The sequence below is a fragment of the Equus asinus genome, chromosome 25, assembly GCF_041296235.1.
Source record: "Equus asinus isolate D_3611 breed Donkey chromosome 25, EquAss-T2T_v2, whole genome shotgun sequence".
NCBI lineage: Eukaryota > Metazoa > Chordata > Mammalia > Perissodactyla > Equidae > Equus > Equus asinus.
The window spans coordinates 12,257,531-12,264,339 of NC_091814.1; positions in this window are offsets into that span (position 1 = coordinate 12,257,531).

Below are 6,809 nucleotides of genomic sequence, written 5' to 3' on the forward strand. Positions count from 1 at the left end.
GAATGGGATGATTTTATCCTTTTTTATGGCTGAGTAGTATTCCATTGTATATATATATATACACCATATCTTCTTTATCCAATCATCACTTGATGGGCGCTTAGGTTGCTTCCACACCTTGGCTATTGTAAATAATGCTGCAATGAACAAAGGGGTGCATGGGACTTTTGGAATTGCTGATTTCAAGTTCTTTGGATAAATAGCCAGCAGTGGGATGGCTGGGTCATACGATATTTCTATTTTTAATTTTTTGAGAAATCTCCATACCGTTTTCCATAGTGGCTGCACCAGTTTGCATTCCCACCAACAGTGTATGAGGGTTCATTTTTCTCCACAACCTCTCCAACACTTGTCACTTTTTGTTTTGTTTATTTTTGCCATTCTAACAGGTGTAAGGTGATATCTTAGTGTAGCTTTGATTTGCATTTCCCTGGTGATTAGTGATGATGAGCATCTTTTCATGTGTCTATTGGCTATCCGTATATCTTCTTTGGAGAAATGTCTATTCATGTCCTCTGCCCATTTTTTGATCAGGTTGTTTGATTTTTTTTTTTGTTGAGTTGTGTGATGTCTTTATATATTATGGAGATTAACCCTTTGTCGGATACATAACTTGCAAATATTTTTTCCCATTTAGCTCGTTGTTTTTTTTGTTTCAATCCTGTTTTCCCTTGCCTTTAAGAAGGTCTTTAGTCTGATGAAATCCCATCTGTTTATTCTTTCTATTGTTTCCCTTGTCTGAGAAGACATGGTGTCCAAAAAGATCCTTTTGATACTGATGACAAAGAGTGTACTGCCTATATTTTCTTCTGGAAGCTTATGGTTTCAGAACTAATCTTTAGGTCTTTGATCCATTTCGAGTTTATTTTTGTGACTGGTGAAAAAGAATGGTCAATTTTCATTCTTTTACATGTGGCTGTCCAGTTTTCCCAGCACCATTTGTTGAAGAGACTTTCTTTTCTCCATTGTAGGCCCTCAGTTCCTTTGTCGAAGAGTAGCTGTCCATAGATGTGTGGTTTTATTTCTGGGCTTTCAATTCCGTTCCATTGATCTGTGCACCTGTTTTTGTACCAGTAACATGCTGTTTTCATTACTGTAGCTTTGTAGTACGTTTTGAAGACAGGGATTGTGATGCCTCCAGCTTTGTTCTTTTTTCTCAGGATTGCTTTAGCAGTTCAGGGTCTTTTCTTGCCCCATATGAAATTTAGGATTCTTTGTTCTGTTTCTGTAAAGAATGTCATTGGGATTCTGATTGGGATAGTGTTGAATCTGTAGATTGCTTTAGGTAGTATGGAGATTTTAACGATGTTTATTCTTCCAATCCATGTGCATGGAATGCCTTTCCATCTCTTTATGTCGTCATCAATTTCTTTCAGGAAAGTCTTGTAGTTTTCATTGTATAGGTCTTTCACTTCCTTGGTTAAATTTACCCCCAGGTATTTTATTCTTTTTTTTGCAATTGTGAACTGGATTGTGTTCTTGAGATCATTCTCTCTTAGTTCATTGTTAGAGTATAGAAATGCTACTGATTTATGTATGTTGATTTTTATACCCTGCAACTTTGCTGTAGTTGTTGATTATTTCCTAGTAGTTTTCCAATGGATTCTTTGGAGTTTTCTATATATAAGATCATGTCGTCTGCAAGAAGTGAGAGTTTCACTTCCTCATTGCCTATTTGGATTCCTTTTCTTTCTTTTTCCTGCCGAATTGCTCTGGTCAAAACCTCCAGTACTATGTTGAATAAGAGTGGTGAGAGTGGACACCCTTGTCTTGTACCTGTTCTCAGAGGGACGACTTTCAGTTTTTGCCCATTGAGTATGATGTTGGCTGTGGGTTTGTCATATATGGGCTTTATTATGTTGAGGTACTTTCATTCTATAGCCATTTTATTGAGAGTTTTTATCATAAATGGCTGTTGGATCTTGTCGAATGCTTTCTCTGCATCTATTGAGATGATCGTGTGGTTTTTGTTTCTCACTTTGTTAATGTAGTGTATCACGTAGACTGACTTGCCGATGTTGAACCATCCCTGTGTCCCTGGTATACATCCCACTTGATCATGGTGTATAATCTTTTGAATGTATTGCTGTATTCGGTTTGCTAAAATTTTGTTGACGATTTTTGTGTCTATGTTCATCAGTGATGTTGTCCTGTAGTTTTCCTTCTTTGTGTTGTCCTTGTCTGGTTTTGGAATCAGGGCTATGTTGGCTTCATAGAATGTATTAGGGAGTGCTCCATCTTCCTCAGTTTTCTGAAATAGTTTGAGAAGGATAGGTATTAAATCTTCTTTCAATGTTTGGTAGAATTCTCCAGAGAAGCCGTCTGCTGCTGGACTTTTATTTTTGGGAGGTTTTTGATTACTGTTTCGATTTCTTTACTTGTCATTGGTCTATTCAGATTCTCTATTTCTTCCTGCTTCAGTTTTGGGAGGTTGTAAGAGTCTAAGAATTTATCCATTTCTTCCAGGTTGTCCAGTTTCTTGGCATATAGCTTTTCATAGTATTCTCCTATGATCTTTTGTATTTCTGTGGTATCCGTTTTGATTTCTCCTCTCTCATTTCTAATTTTATTTATTGAGTCTTCTCTCTTTTTTTCTTAGTGAGCCTGGCTAAGGGTTTGTCAATTTTGTTTATTTTTTCAAAGAACCAACTCTTTGTTTCGTTGATCCTTTCGACTGTTTTTTTGGTTTCAATTTCATTTATGTCTGCTCTAATTTTTACTATTTCCCTCCTTCTACTGACTTTGGGCTTCGTTTGTACTTCTTTTTCTAATTCGGTTAGATGTCATTTGAGATTGCTTATCTGAGGTTTTTTTGTTTATTGAGGTGAGCCTGGATTGCAAGGAATTTCCCTCTTAGGACTGCTTTTGCTGCGTCCCAAATGAGTTGGTATGGTGTGTCTTCATTTTCATTTGTCTCCAGATAATATTTGATTTCTTTTTTAATTTCTTCAATGATCCATCGCTTGTTCAGTAGCATGTTGTTTAGTCTCCACATTTTTGCCCCTTTCCCAGCTTTATTCTTGTGATTGATTTCTAGTTTCATAGCATTATGGTTGGAAAACATGCTTGATATTATTTCAACCCTCTTGAATTTGTTGAGGCTTGCTTTGTTTCCCAAGAGACGGTCTATCTTTGAGAGCATTCCATGCGCACTTGAGAAGAATGTGTAACCTGCTGTTTTTGGATGGAGTGTTCTAAATATATCTATTAAGGCCATCTGGCCTAGTTTTTCATTTAATTCTATAATTTCCTTGTTGACTTTCTGTCTGGATGATCTGTCCATTGGTGTTAGTGGGATGTTGAGGTCCCCTACTATTATTGTATTGTTGTTGATATCTCCTTTCAGCTTTGTTAATAGTTGCTTTATGTACTTTGGTGCTCCTGTGTTGTGTGCGTGTATATTTATAAGTGTTATGTCTTCTTGGTGGAGTGTCCCTTTTATCATTATAAACTGCCCCTCCTTGTCTCTCTTTATGTGTTTTGCTTTGAAGCCTACTTTGTCTGATATAAGTATGGCGACGCCTGCCTTCTTATGTTCCTTATTAGCTTGGACTGTTGTCTTCCATCCTTTCACCCTGAGTCTGTGTTTGTCTTTGGGGCTGAGGTGTGTTTCCTGGAGGCAGCATATTGGGTCTTGCTCTTTAATCCATCCTGCTACTCTGTGTCTTTTGATTGGAGAGTTCATTCCATTTACATTTAGAGTGATTATTGAAATGTGGGGGCCTAATGCTGCCATCCTATCGCTTGTTTTCCGCTTCTCTTGCATTTGCTTTGTTTCTCGTCCCATGATTTTTGGACTACCAATTCAGGTAGGTAGTTTTCTACATTGGCTTTCTTCTTATTTGTAATTTGTGTCTTTATCCTTGATATTTGTTTAGTGATTACCATGTGGTTTGTATAAAACATCTCATAGATGAGATGATCCATTTTCTGATAGCCTCTTATTTGCTTAGATTAAGCTGTTCCATCCCTTTCTTCTTCCCCTTCTAGGTTGTTATTGTCAGATTTTTTTTTCCCTTCTTGTGTTGTGAGTTTGTGGTTAAAATGACAAGATTATAGTTATTCTTGGTGTTTCCCTTCCTTTTATCTTTAATATTGTACTTGGCCTTTGCTAACCCGTTCTGATGGAGAGCCGCAACTTTCTGATTTTGTCTTTCTACTTATTTCCTTTGTTCTGGGTTTTGTAACCCCTTTACTTTTTTTGTTTTTTTCAGGTATGAGGGTCTTCCTGAGCATTTCTTGTAGGGGAGGTCTTGTGGTGATGAACTCCCTTAACTTTTGTTTATCTGGGAAAGTTTTTATTTCTCCATCATATTTGAAGGATATTTTCGCTGGATAGAGTATTCTTGGCTGCAAGTTTTTGTCCTTCAGAGTTTTGAATATATCATTCCACTCTCTTCCAGCCTGTAAGGTATCTGCTGAGAAATCTGCTGACAGCCTTATGGGGGTTCCTTTGTAGGTTATTTTCTTCTGCCTTGCTGTCCTTAGTATTTTCTCTTTGTCATTGACTTTTGCAAGCTTCACTACTACATGCCTTGGGGTTGATCTTCTCACATTGATAAAGTTTGGAGATCTATTAGCTTCTGTCACCTGCAGTTCCATCTCTCTCCCCAGGTTTGCGAAGTTCCCAGCCATTATTTCTTTGAACAGGCTTTCTGCCCCTTCTCCTTCTCTTCCCCCTCTCGGATACCTATAATCCTTATGTTGCATCTCCTAATTGAGTCGGCTATTTCTCTGAGAGTTTCTTCATTTTTTTTAGGCTTAGTTCTCTCTCCTCCTCTATCTGCAGCATTTCTATATTCCTATCTTCCAAATTGCTAATTCCATTTTCCATATTATGGACCCTACTGTTCAGAGAGTCCAGATTTTCCTTAATCTCCTCCATTGTGTTCTTCATCTCCAACATTTATGATTGGTTCTTCTTTATAGTATCCAGCTCTTTTGTGACATAGCTCCTGAACTCATTGAGTTGTCTATCTGTGTTCTCTTTTATCTCATTCAGTTTTTTAATGATGGCTATTTTGAATTCATTGTCATTTAGGTTATAGATTTCAGTGTCTTCGGGATTGTTTTCTGGGTACTTGTTGTTTTCCTTCTGTTCTGGAGATTTAATATATTTTTTCATACTGCTTGATGGCGTGGATTTGTGCCTCCACATATAGGTAGGGTTGAGTTACTGCTTCCACTCGCTTCTACTGGTGTGGGGGGTGGGGCAGCAGCTGTGTAATCTGCACTGACCAGGATCCCTGTCAGCTGTTGCTGACCAGACCTGGGGCCCTCCTCGTGATCACAGTGGCCTTGTAGGGTCTCACGTCAGCTGTGTGGACAATCGCAAGGGGGCCTCAGGTTGCTGGTGCCTGCTGTCACAGACCACCTAGACATGCTCCCTCCTTAGGGTCTGCAGCGGTGTTATGGGCTTTCACAGCTGCCAGGAGCAGGTTCACCTAGACTCGCAGCTCTGCCACCGTCAGGGCCCACAAGACCTCACTTGTCCACTACGGGCTGCAGCAGAGCTATGGGTATCTACTGCAGTCTGTGGTTGGCTCACCCAGGTGTGTTACTTCTGCCCCAGGGCCTTCCAGCCTTGTGATTGCTGGGCGGGGCCTCTCCACTAATGCTGAGTACAGGCTTTCCCTGTGGCTGCTGTGGGGCTGTGGATTTTTCCCCTGGACCACAGAGCAGACTCACTGGGACTCCAACCTGCCGTCGGCCACTCAAACGGTCTCTCTGGGTCTCCCTTCCCCCCTCAGGGCCTCAGCAGGACTTTGAGTGTTAGAGGTGGCTGGCGGGTTGCTGCTCAGGCTGGGCAGCTGTTGCCCCAGGGCCTCCCAGCGTTCTGAATACTGGGCGTGGTAGAGGCTTTCCCTGCAGCTGCTGTGGGACCATGGGTTTTCGCCTTGGGGTATGGAGCAATCGATGGGTGCTTAGGTAGGGCTGTAGTCACCTGTTTCCACCATCACACCGCTGACGTGCATGGACGCCAGCCCTGGGTCTGTGGCGATGCTATGAGTGTGTCAGCCAGTAGAAAGTCACTTGCAGGTACTAGGCTGTCTGGTGGTTGGAGAGTTTTCACCTATCTCCACCTCCTCCCCTGGGGGAAGTCCGTCCACCTTCCGATGACGTATAGCAGCGCGGGTCTCTCAGGCATCCTGAAACGCTGTGTGGATATCCTTAGTTGACCGATGAATGTCCAATTAGTTGCAGTTTGAAGAGGGAGAGACAAAGAAAACTGCTCACTCTGCCACGTTGCTGACGTCCTGCTCCGCCCCTTTTTGATGCCTCCAGGTGTCGGTATCTTGGGGCAGGGATCTTCTATTTGCTCAAGATGCAGCATTTCTCCCCGAGCAGGGCCTGCCACCTACTAAACACCTAATGAACACTTGAAGATTGAAGGCATTCTAATGCAAGGTCCTGGAAAGCTGAAAAGGAGGACAAGAAAGTGGGTAAGATTCGGGGCAGCCTGGAGTATGAGAGACGGAGAGAGAGACAGACAAACAGACACAGACACATACGTGGAGAGGGAGAGACACGGAGAGAGAGAGAGAGAGAGAATGTCCAAGAACCAGAGTTAGTGTATAAGAGCCAAAGAGGTCTTTTTTTGCTCAAGAAATTCAACAGAAGAACCAAGGGAAGGTGAGCCAACAACTCTAAGGGTCCAGGTCTGCACAAGGTGCATTGTCAGGTGCAGGGTTCTGTTGTTTTCTATGATTTGTCTCAAACGGGATAATTACTGCTCTCAGAGAGTTTCCAGGCTGGGCACGAGGAGGGGGATCTGAGGCCAAATCCTTGGATTGTGGGCATGAAGCTGG